The 12746-nt window shown below is 40.5% G+C and overlaps 1 protein-coding gene and 1 long non-coding RNA gene across 3 annotated transcripts in view; one reads left to right on the top strand and one right to left on the bottom strand.

The window, feature by feature from the left end:
* Positions 1 to 12746, bottom strand: part of LOC122665011 (protein transport protein SEC23-like) — a 113840-nt gene that overhangs the window by 63288 nt on the left and 37806 nt on the right. The gene's annotated exons all lie outside the window — the stretch shown is intronic.
* LOC122665012 overlaps positions 1 to 12746 on the top strand; it is a 30373-nt gene that overhangs the window by 9965 nt on the left and 7662 nt on the right. Inside the window, exon 2 of the long non-coding RNA XR_006333414.1 lies at positions 3604 to 3615. This is a non-coding gene — a long non-coding RNA (uncharacterized LOC122665012). The remainder of the gene's footprint in view (positions 1 to 3603; positions 3616 to 12746) is intronic.

The following is a 12746-nucleotide window of genomic DNA, read 5'->3' as shown; positions in this document are numbered from 1 at the left end:
TTCTCTTTCTCCATCTTTTCATGCATTTGTGTCTTCTCTTTCTTTTGTTTCTATTCCTAAAAATTGGCAGGAAGCTTATGCAGATGGAAATTGGAAGGCAGCTATGTTGGAAGAAATGAGAGCCTTGAAATAAAATAATACTTGGGATATTGTAGATCTTCCTCCAAGGAAAAAACCAATGGGATGTAAATGGATGTTTGTGGTCAAACAGAAGGTTGATGGCACTGTGGATCGATATAAGGCACGTCTGGTTGCAGGAGGCTTCACTCAGACATATGGGATTGACTACCAGGAGACCTTTGCTCCTGTTGCAAAGTTGAATACAGTTCGGGTTTTGCTATCATGTGCAGTCAATCTTGGATGGGATCTACAACAGCTGGATATAAAGAATGTCTTCCTAAATGGAAAACTTGGTGAGGAAGTGTACATGGATATTCCACCTGAGTTTTCTTGTGAAAGTAATCAAGGTAAAGTGTGCAAATTGAAGCAAGCACTTTATGGGCTGAAGCAGTCACCTAGAACTTGGTTTGGTTGGTTTCACAAGGCCATGATTTCTGTGGGCTATAAGCAAAGTAATGTTGATAACACTGTCTTTATAAAAAGGGCTGGAAAAAACCTCACTGTTCTTAATAGTCTATATGGATGACATTGTGGTTACTGGCAACAATGGTGATGAGATCAACCGGTTGAAGAAGTTTCTTGAGCAGGAGTTTGAGATTAAAGATCTAGGGAAGCTACGATACTTTTTAGGGATTGAGGTTGCCAGGTCTTCTAAAGGCATCTTTCTCTCCCAAAGGAAGTATGTCCTACACTTGTTGTCTGAAACTGGTTTGTTAGGATGTCACCCTTCAGATACTCTTATGGACGCTACTGTTCGTCTCAAAGAAAAGGAGGGTGAACCTATTGATAAAGGCATAGTTCAAAATCTCGCGAAATCTCGATCGAGATTTCGAGTATTTCGAGAATTTCGACCCCCTCTAAACGAAATGACCCCTCGAATCAAAAAAATACTAAATTTTGATCGAAATTCTCGAGATTTCGAGATATTTCGAGATTTTTTTAAAATCTCGCGAGATTTCAAAAATCTCGAGAAAATGCTTTATATAAAATACCATGTTTTGATAGTCTCGGTCGAAATTTCGACCGAGACTGAGAAACAGAGCATTTTTCCTCTTTTGCTTGGTTTTTGAAGGTTTTTGCTTATTTCTTCTTCAATCTTCCACTTCCCACTTGAATCCTTGCCACATCTACGCCGGAATCACTTGGAGAACAAACTTCTTAGCACATCTGTGAAGCCTTTCCACTATTTCAGGTAAAACCATATTCTCAAAATTGATTTTTTTTAGGGAAATGCTTGATCAACATGTTTGTTTGCGATGAAATAAATATATGTTAGACACCGGAAGCCGATCTACGACTTCACGGTGTCGAAATTTTTTTTTGGTATATATATTATTTATTTATTTTTCTACTTCAAAAATTGGATTTATTTACAACAAAAATCAAAAAATAATAGGGGTTATGTATATTGTATGGTGATGAATTAAATATATGTTAAGACACCATTGGCCGATCTATGGCCTCATGGTGTCAAAAATATTTTTCTGCCAATAATTAATTATTTTAATTTTTGAAAATTATAAAAAATATTTAAAAAATTCAAAAAAAAGCAAAAAAATAAGAAATAATATGAGGTTTTTGTTTTAAAATTACTGAAAAATATAAAAGTAAATTGTACATACTTCTTATTTGCTGCCCATTTACATATCTTTTCGATTTTGTTGTGCTAGACCAATATTTATTTGAAAAATATTTTTTAAAATTATTTTTAAATATGAGAAAAATATGAGGGTTAGGGGAAAAATACTAAATAGTTTTATACTTATATACTTGTGTTAGTGCTCTTAAATCTTAATTCTTAAACATTTAAAATTTTAAACTAAAAGAATTGATGTGCTTCAGTGATTAATGAATTGTCTTTTATTCATGCAACAGTAAACTAGTCTGATTATGACGAACCGTGGTAAACGACAGAGCCAGAGGCAAGAGGGGCAGAGGCAGCCGGCCCAGACCCAGGAGGAGGGGAGCACACCCAGGCGCACTAGGGGTGACATTGCATGGTTGCATGGCACTCCAATTGATGGGGATAAACGAAAATCCCAATGCAACTATGGTCACATGCAGCTTTGGGAGGTGGTGCCACTAGACTCAAACAACATCTAGCTGGGAATTCTCCTGAAGTGGTCGCATGTCATATGGTCCCTGTGGAGATATCTAGGGCTGTCATTGATTACATGAAGGGAGGGAGTAAGAGGAAGGCTCAGAGGGAGAAGGCAAAAATAGATCTTGAGCAAGCAGTGAGGTGTACAGCGGGAGGCCAATCAAGCCATCGTGATGATGATGATGATGACAGTGATGATGTCTATATTCCTGATGATATAGAGACTGAGCAATAGGCTAGGGATTGGAGACGAGCACAGATGATGAGCAGAGCCAGTTATCATGAGGATCAGGAGAGAGTCGAGAGACAGAGAGTAGGTGGTAGTGGAGGAGCTAGTACCTCTAGAGCTGTGCTAGTGGTAGTGGAGGAGCAGGTACAAGTGGAGGAGGTGGGTTGCCTAATCCCTTTAGGAGATCACAGAATACGAGGGCAGCTCCCCCTCCGCCTCCACCACCACAAGATGACCCAACACTTCACCAAGCACCTGGTATTTATAGAAAGAAAGGCAACAAACAACCAAAAATCCAGGGAGCATGGAAAAATCTGAAGGGGATGGTGAAGGAATCTATAGCTAAGTGGATGTTATACCATACCATCCCAGCAAACACAGCACAAGGCCCCTTTTATCAGACTATGATAGATTCCATTGCTGAGGCTGGCCCAGGGTATAAGGGGCCCACCTCACATGAGATTATGAATGTGTATTTGCCCCAACAGAAGAGAGAGCTTGAAGACTACATCAATGAAATGAGGGGGCTGTGGGAGAACTATGGGGTGACTATAATGTGTGATGGTTGGACTGGTCCTACAAGAAAGTCCATCATCAACTTTATGGTGTATTGTGATGAGAGGACAGTCTTTCTGAAGTCTGTTGATGCATCCAAGGAGAAAAAGGATGCAAAGTATATCTACAAATTGCTGAAGGAAGTGGTAGAAGATGTAGGAGTGGGGGGAACGTTGTCCAAATTGTAACGAACAACGGAAGCAACTACAAGAGTGCCGGTGAGAGGTTGATGCAAAACAATAAGTACCGGTTGTTTTGGACTCCATGTGCTGCCCATTGTATAGACCTCATGTTGAAGGACATGGGAAAGATCAAATTGGTACAACATATCGTGGAAAAGGCAAGGCAAATGACCAACTTTGTCTACAACCATGGGTTTGCACTAAACCTCTTGAGGGAGAAGTGTGGGGGTGACTTAGTGAGGCCAGTCATAACTAGATTCGCCACCAACTACATTGCACTCAAGAGTATAGAAACCAAGAAGTCTGGACTGAGATCAATGTTTGCTTCTGAAGACTGGTTCAACTGGAATGGGTCCAATACCCATGGTGGTAGGGAAGCACAAGCTACAATTTCATCAGATGACTTTTGGTCTAAGTTGCATAAAGTGGTACAACTTCTGGACCCAGTGGTCAAGGTTTTGCATATAGTTGATTCTGCTATCAAGGGACCAACCATGCCACATCTATATGCTGCCATAGACTTGATGAATGAAGGTATTTACAATGCAAATCCACGACATAGCAAACACTTTCTCAAAATTATCAAGGAGCGCTGGGAAAATCAACTTATGCATCCACTGCATAAGGCTGGTGAGTGTACACTCTTTGTTTTTTATGCAATTACATCTTATAAAGTTAATTTGAAGGATATATTACTAACTAGTGAATATGTAATGCCAATTTCAGCATATTATTCAACCCCAAGTACCAATACAATCATAGGCTCGTTGAATAATGTCTTATTGACGCAATCAAAGAAGTAGTTGCCAAGTTGGAGCCGAATAGTAAATTACAAGCGATATGCAACAATGAGGTGAGTCTTATAAGTTATAATTCATTTGGAATTACTCAATTCAATACTAAATAGTAACGAGTCATTACTAATTTTAAATATTTTCCAAATGATTATAGTTGAAGACTTTTAGGGATGCATTGGGAAGTTTTGGAACCGAAGCTGCACAGCAAGGCCGGACACGCGGTGATGCCGGTACTCATTAGTCACTATTTCATTAGTCATTACTCAATTCAATATCTTATTCTTTTGAAATGAAGGTGACATGTTTCTTTTGTTGTAATGCAGCTGAATGGTGGGTGTTGTATGGGGTTCGCAAACAATTTAAGAAAAATAGCAATCAAGGTTCTCTCCCGCACATGTTCAAGATCCGGTCGTGAACGGAATTGAGTACATTTTCTCTCATCCACTCCAAGAGGAGAAATAGATTGGGTTCTGAACGTCTCTCTGACTTAGTGTATGTGCATTATAATTTGAGGTTGAAGATGCAACACATACACATGGGACAAGAGGGTATCAGGGAAAATATCGATCTCGCCGACATTTTCCAGGTGGAGTCAGATGATGAAGATCCTATCGTTGATTAGGTGAGGGATAGAGGTGAGCCAGTGTTAGATCAGCCTGGAGGTAGACCTGACCCCATGATAGCTGAACACATAGAAGCTGATGTGGATGACTTCATGGCTGCAGAGGATGAGGTACATGCACAGGACGCGTCACCCATACCGTTCCAGTCTACTGGTGGTGTTGATGAGGAGGATGAAGATTGGTCTATGTCATCTGATGGAGATGGTGATGGTGGAGATGGTGGTGGTGGTCCTGGTGGAGATGGTGATGATGGAGGTGATGATGAAGGTAATGATGGACGTGATGATGATGGTGATGGTAGTCAAGCATATGAGGGAACTCGAGTCCCGTTTGGGTACAAGAGCAAAGAAGAGGCAATCCGTGCCCCCACCGCCCCACACCAGCCCACACGGCCCACATCATCCACCTCGACCTACTCGAGAAAGCAGCGTGGCCAGTCCCGTCCCGGTGGTCGTGGTAGTGGTACTAGTAGGCGGGAGCTTATGGACATTGATGCCCTATCTCGGCTCATGGTGGATCGAGTATTAGCGATAGAGACAAGATGATCGAGCGGGCATTTCCGTGCCCCATCTTTTCATGTAGACAGCAGTCCATCTCCAGCACAATCAAAGCATGGTTCATCTCATTCACATCCATGTGGCGAAGGGCATTCTGGGCAGTACCCTTGGGGGCAGCAGCCTATATCTTCTCCATCCATTCCCAGTTTTGAGTATGACTCCATATAGTGGATCGTCTTTTGTGCATGACTTCTTTTCCTACACTGGCTACCCAACCCACCAGCCGCAGCCGTACAACCCGTACATGTTCCCAGAGCCGTCATATGACTCATATCATAGTCGATCAGTGGGTAGTACTTCTTCACAGTTTGGTGACCTATATCCTAGGATAGGTTACCTTCAGCATGTTGATGATGCAGTTTACATGACCACTGTGGATGACTACACTCGCTTCTTCTCCCAGACTATGACGTGGCATGCATTTGTCCTACAGTCGGAGGGCAATACACATCGGCTCCAGCGGACCATGAGTGGGGTTGATCCTGGACGGCGGAGTAGTTATTATTAGCAAATTTGTAAACATTTGAGATGAATGATGAGTAGTTGACTACTTGACTTGTAGCCTTGTAGGGGACAATTGGGGATATTGACATATTGTGATTTGGAATGTTTGATATCATCTTCTTAAATCTTAACTCTTAAGTTGTTATTTGTTAACTTGTTATTGACTTGATGTCTTATGTACTTAATATTATGATTTATGACTTAACTTATGAGTCATTATGTTTCCAACTTAGTTCCAAGTCAATTTACTTGTTTAATGTACAATGTGTATGTGTAAATGTGTAATTAACTAAGTTATACATTAGGGTTCAACCGTACATTGCCAATCAATGGTTCACATCCAAAACACCATTTTGGGTGACTATTTTTGCAATTTGAACATTTAAATGTGTTTATATAGCCTAAAATAGGGTTTCCATGAAGTTTCAGGCGTTAACTTGGCCTAAAACCCACCGAAATGACCTATCGAAACATACCAGAAAAAATACAATATTTCGACCGAAATATCCGAAATTTCGAATATTTCGGATATTTCGGTCAGCTCGAAATACCGAAACGAAACGAGTTCTCGAACTATGGATAAAGGCCGGTACCAAAGACTAGTGGGGAAGCTGTATTTATCTCTCACACACACGTCCAGACATTACTGTTGCTGTGAGTACTGTGAGTCAGTTTATGCATGAGTGCATGACCCCTATTCTTCTCATATGGATGCTGTTCTTTGGATTCTTCACTACTTAAAGTCAGCTCCTGGAAAAGGCATTCTTCTATCTCCTCATGGTCACCTACGAGTAGAAGCATCTACCAATGCCAACTAGGTTGGTTCTGCAAATCGGAAATCTATCTCTAGGTATTGTTCTTTTGTAGGGGGCAATCTTGTCACTTGGCGTAGCAAGAAGCAGAATGTGGTGGCTCGTTCTAGTGCTAAAGCAGAGTTTCATGCTATGGCACAAGGCATTTGTGAGTTATTTTGCCTGAAAGGCTTACTACAAGACCTTGGTATTCCTGTTCATCTTCCTATGATGTTGTACTGCGACAACAAAGCTGCAATCAACATAGCTCACAATCCAGTACAACATGATCGCACCAAGCATGTTGAAGTGGATAGGCATTTTATCCAGGAGAAGTTAAAAGACAGATTGACTTGTGCTCCCTTTGTGAAGTCTACTGATCCAGTTGCTGATATTTTCTCCAAGGGATTGTCTGGGAAATTGTTCCATCCTAATCTAGTCAAATTGGGCGTGATTGACATATTTGCTCCAACTTAAGGGGGAGTGTTAGAATTGTTAGAACCGTAGAGGTATTTTAACCCTCTTTTTGTTTCTTTTATTTTTCTGTTATGCGGGCTTTAGTCCCACATTGCTTATTTGTATGTCTGTCATCTATTCTCAAGGATATAAATAAAGAGCTTGGGGTGATCATTAATCATCCAAGCCTTACTCTAATTCTAAATCTGTTAACATGCATAAACTGGCTAAGGACACCGACTGCAAAAGATATTTCTAGGCTGGTGACTGTGAGATATCTCAACTTCCCAATCAAGCTCCTATACTAATGCACATCTTTAAGGCATCATCAACTCCAAACTTCTGATGAGGATCCATAAGAACATCTACTGGTTTTGATGCAAGCATACCAGTGTCAAATAGGAGATTTAAGACAAACTTTCTCTGAAATAAGCTAATACCTTTCTTGCTTCTCACAACCTCAATACCAAGGAAATAATGACGCTGACCTAAATCCTTGGTCTAAAAATGTTGTTGTAGATAATTCTTTTATAGAGCAACATACCATGGAGGTTGCTCTATATAGACCTCCTCTTGCAGATCACCATAGAGAAAGATATTTAAAATATCTAACTGAAATACGGACCGATCAAAGTTAACAGCAAGAGAAATAAGCAAGTGAACCGATATCAACCGGGCAACAAGAGAGAATGTCTCGAAGTAACAACTCCATAAGTCGATGTGTATCCTTTGGCAACGAAAAAAGGGCTTTCAGCCATTCCACAAATCCATTAGGATGGTACTTAACAATAAAAACCCAGCGACACTTAACCAAGTCCTTACCAGGAGGCAAATCTACCAAACTTCAGGTGTAACGAGTCAAAAGAGCATCCACGGCAGCTTTCCAGCCAAGGAGTTGAAGAGCTTCAGTATGATTTTTAGGGCTAGAATTAGTAGATGGAGACATTGCAAACTGATGGATAGGAGGGAGAAGAGACAAGGAAACAAACTGATCTATAGGATACACTGCCATAGACATTTGAATACAGGAACGTGTACCTTTACGCTTGGCGACTTGTAAATCATCAGATAAAGTAAGACTTGAAGCTCCACCAGAGGAAGAAGACGATGCATAAGCAGTAGACACCTCACCAAGGGGTACCGATTTGTTCCGTCGTTGATATACCAATAAAGGTGGTGTGAATGGAACTAAGGAATAGGAGGAGACTCATTAGTATGAGGACTGATTCACCAATCCCCAGAGGAAGATCCCTGGGAAGAGAAAAAATAAGTACCCTCAAAGAAGTGAAATCAGCACTCACAAAATACCTTTGGGTAACCGGATCAAAACACTTGTAGCCTTATTGAGTCCGAGGATAACATAGAAAAACACAATGAATCGAGGAGACAACTTATCAGGATGCGACTGCAAATTGTGCACAAAACACTCACAGCCAAATACACGAGGTAAGGAAAAGAGGGGCAAGGTAGGAAAAAGAACGAAAAATGGAGATTTATCGGCAAGAACGGAAGACGGCATGCGATTAATCAAATAACAAGCATTTAAACAGCATAACGCCAAAAAAACTTAGGAACATGCATATGTAACATACTAGCATGGGCTACCACTAAAAAATGCCTATTTTTGCGCTCCGCCACCCCCATTTTGTTGTGGAGTGTAAGAGCAACTAGTCTAATGAATCATACTATGGCCAGGACAGCAATCAGAAATATCTCGTTGCACATTTTCCAAAGCATTGTCAGAACAAAAAAACTTTAATGGGGATGCCAAATTGAATCTTTATTTCATTATAAAATTATGAAATATAGGTAAGAAATCAGAACGATCCTTCAAGAGGTACAACCAAGTGAGATAAGAATAATCATCCACAAAAGTCGCAAATATATAAACCCATGTTTATTTTTTACTCAACAAGGACCCCAAATGTCTGAATGAAGTAAAGAAAATAAAGACGAACTACAAGCCACAGAACGAGAAGGGAATGAAGCACGATGATTCTTTCCCAACTCACAGGCCTCACATTCTAAGCTAGACAAAGACTTAAAATAAGGAAACATGAGTTTCAACCTAGACAAAGACAAATGACCTAACCAACAATGCCATTGGAATGGAGTCGCACCACCAACGGAATGGGCAGCAGCAGAAGAAGTCGGGGCAGCACCGTTGAGGTAGTACAGTCTCACGCCCTCCACCAATCGTTTACCTTGTGTGAAGATCCTGAAAAAACACAAAGAGAAGGAAAAAAAAGTTGGAGAGCAATTTAAGGCTTAGTTAAATGACTAATAGAAAGTAATCTTAAAGGAAAATGAGGAACATGCAAAACAAAGGAAAGAGTTGAGGGAGGAAGTAGGGGACACCGTATCATGACCAGAAACAAGGGTAGAAGAGCCATTAGCAAGAATGATAGGCATAAAGTATCATTGGTGGTAACTGAAGTAAGCAGAGAAGACTTGCCAGTCATATGAGCAGATACCCAGGAATCAATGATCCAGGGAGTAGAGGTAGTGGTAAGAGGAGCAAGTGTACCTTCATGAGCTAAGATAGTAGAGGAAGTTGAAGCCCTAGTAGATGAATGAGTGGATGTCTCAAGACTCTGTAAACACCGTAGGATCTGGGAAATATCATCACGATTGGTAGATGAGCCATCGGAGGAAATACCGAGTATAGTATCACTAGAAGTCACTATACCAAAACCACCATAAAAAACTGCATGATTGGCTAACTGGTTTGCCCATTTTGGCTTGCCATGCTTGGCCCAACAAGTCTCAATTGTGTGATTAGGCTTGCCACAATAAGTACATTGCCTAGACGAACGATCGGTATGCTGTCCACCAGAGCCCCGTGCACCAAAACCACGACCACCAGCCCTACATCCGCCCCTTGTCCCACGGCCAAGACCAACAGTAAAAGCAGAGCCGTCCTTCAAGGAGGAGTTAAATTTCACAGGGAAGACAATACGCTGTAGGCAAGAATAAGCATCACCAAGACTAGGGATTGTCTCAACAGTATGTGACCCTTCAGTCTTCAGATCAGAATCAAACCAGGAAAAAAATTAGAAACAAAAAATTCATTACGTTAGGCCTTGAGCTTCTCAATATAAGTAGTGAGAGGTTAAAAAACATTCAACTCTTCAACCACACCCTTAAAGGCATTATAATAATCCTGGAGAGACTTGTCAGACTGTTGAAGTTGAAATAACTTCTCATAGAGGTCATATTTACGAGTCATATTCTTCTCCTGAGAATAAATGTCCTTCAAGTTGTCCCACACACCCTTAACAATAGTGTGAAACATGACAATAACAGCAACGTAGGGCTCCGTACTGTTCCATAACAAAATAAGTGTGATTGCAGTTTCCTTCATCCACTCACCATAATCTTTATCGTCAGAGGTAAGGTGATCAGATGTAATATATTTGAACTTATCCTTTGCCATATGTAAACCTTCACAGCTTGAGCCCACAGTAAATAGTTAGAACTTCCTCTGAGTTTGATAGAGGTAATGGTAACATTCACATTATCCGTAAGAGGAGCAGTGGTCTTCATCTCAGCCATAATGAAGAGCGGCAAAGGAAGGCAGCAGGAATAATAACCAAAATACCACAAGCAAATAGAACTAGTAGCAAAATACTATGCACAGAAGCAGCAGCAACAGACAGAACCAACACCAAAAAAAAAAAAAATCAATCACCTTGTCAGGGTTTCAGAGACCGAAATAAAAATCGATATGGGAAGAGGAAATTCAATAGTAGAAGCAAGTAGAACCCCATATGGAGCCAACACAGGGCTGGAGAGAAGAACCAGCAATAGGGTATACTTCCCAGAAGAAGTAAATCAGCAGATCACCATTAAAAAAAAAAAAAGAGCAGCAGGTCACAATAAAAAAATCGAGCAGCAGTAGGTAGGAATACTTCGTGAAAAAGCATAAATAGGTAAAGGCTAACAACCAATGGCAGCAACAATGCAGAAGAAATCCAATGCACCAAAATAATCAGCCATTCCAAATAAAAATCGCAAGAGAGTGGTTCTCCAAAAAAAAAATCAATCTCAAGCAAAACCCTAATATTCGATTTTAGCAGAAGTGAGGGAAATCGACTGAATCTTCCATAATCAGCAACTCAGCAACTTGAAAAAAAAAACTTGTAGACAATAGTAGAGTCCTCTAATGATGAGAGAAGGAGGCTTAAGTCATAGTAGAGGCAGCAATAGGCGGCTGCACACCACAGGATTTTAAAAAAAAAATCAGCAGAAGGGACGAAGAGAAAACCCTGATTTGATTACAATAGCTCTGATACCATGTTACAAGACCAGAAACCTGCAACCAAACCAAGGCAAGACCAAGAGAGAGAGAAGACAAGACAGTAAACAGAATATCGAGGGAGGCTGCCCGCGGCTAGAATTATTAACTATTGCCGCGGGTCCCTTCCTATTATATATATATATTTAAGTCAAAATATGCAGGGGGACAATAATACCCCTGTACTTACTGCAGCCTTACATAGTAAAGAATAAAGACTAGAAAGACTAGAAAACCTAGAAAGACCAGAGTACCCCTAGAATATCAACATAAACAAAAACCCCCATCGACTGGAGTAGAATTTGGGAATTTTGTTTGAAGATTTGGTTGGCTCTCATCTCCTCCCCTCCCCCCCCCCCCTCCCCTCCCATCCCTTTTTTTCCCTTTCTTCCTATTTACCTGCAATCTGTCCCTCACCCTTCATTCCTACAGCACCATTGCTAGCAGTCTCCCTTTTCTCCCCTATATTTTCTTCCAATTGATCTCCATCTCCACCTTCCTTCTATTTTTTTTTATTCTTAGTTTTCTGCAGCATGTCTATTGAAAGTTCCTCTCCATGCAGATCTGCTTTTACTGCCGCAGCATTGAAGAGTTTTTCCTGCACTGATTATCAAATGCAAATTAAGTAAATAGATCTGGTGGTGGTGAAGCAGGGATGAGAGAATAAAGACAGAAAAAAGGGGAAGAGAAAGCGAGGAGAGAGAAATACTGGTACACATGCATGGAAATACATGGGGTATTTGATTGAATTAGATTCTGAAATTTGACATGTGGCCAACCTAGACTATCCAACTGTCGGAATGAACAACATCTATGTGATACCGCACAATTCTTAGGCATTAACCTATAATTATGGACTTTTGACAGGTAAGTTTCTAGAGTGATACGGTTTCGGACGTCAAGTGGGAATTGAGGTATGTAAGCACTTTCGGGTAAATGTCAGATATATGGGCCAGAATACCGTGGGGGTATTCTGGACCTTTTCCATTTGTTATTTTATTTTCTTGTATGTGGTTTAGTCCCACATTCCTCATTTAATTATTTTATTGTTTTCATTATGATTATAAATATAGATGTGCTTGGGATGAATTGATCATCCAAACCTTACCCTAATTTAAATCTCTGTACATGGTATCAAAGCAGATTTCGAATTAGGGACCAACCCCCTTCGAATTTCAGTGTTTCTTCTTCTTCTTCTTTTTCTTCTTTTTCTTCTCTCTCTCTTCTCCTTTGTTCTCCATTCCCATATAGGGCAGCACTGATGAGGTGATCATGCGATCCAGTTGCTGCCTCCATTTCCTCATTAATGCTCCATAATTCTGCTTGATAGGAACCAGCCAAGACTGCCTGCGATATTTGGATCTTCAATTTTTTTGGAGATTGCTTCTACAACATCTACAAGGAATCAACTCCTCTCTTTGAAGACCACAACCTGCAGCAGGATTGCTCTTTTATTGGTTCAGTTCTTATCTCACAGATTTGAAGACTTCTTTGAGATCGATTCCACCATCAAAGGGTTTTTTTCAAAACCTTG

Source organism: Telopea speciosissima, chromosome 6, assembly GCF_018873765.1.
Source record: "Telopea speciosissima isolate NSW1024214 ecotype Mountain lineage chromosome 6, Tspe_v1, whole genome shotgun sequence".
In the NCBI taxonomy this organism is placed as follows: domain Eukaryota; kingdom Viridiplantae; phylum Streptophyta; class Magnoliopsida; order Proteales; family Proteaceae; genus Telopea; species Telopea speciosissima.
Note: the sequence above shows the minus strand (reverse complement) of the source record. Positions and strands in the feature narration are given on the sequence as shown.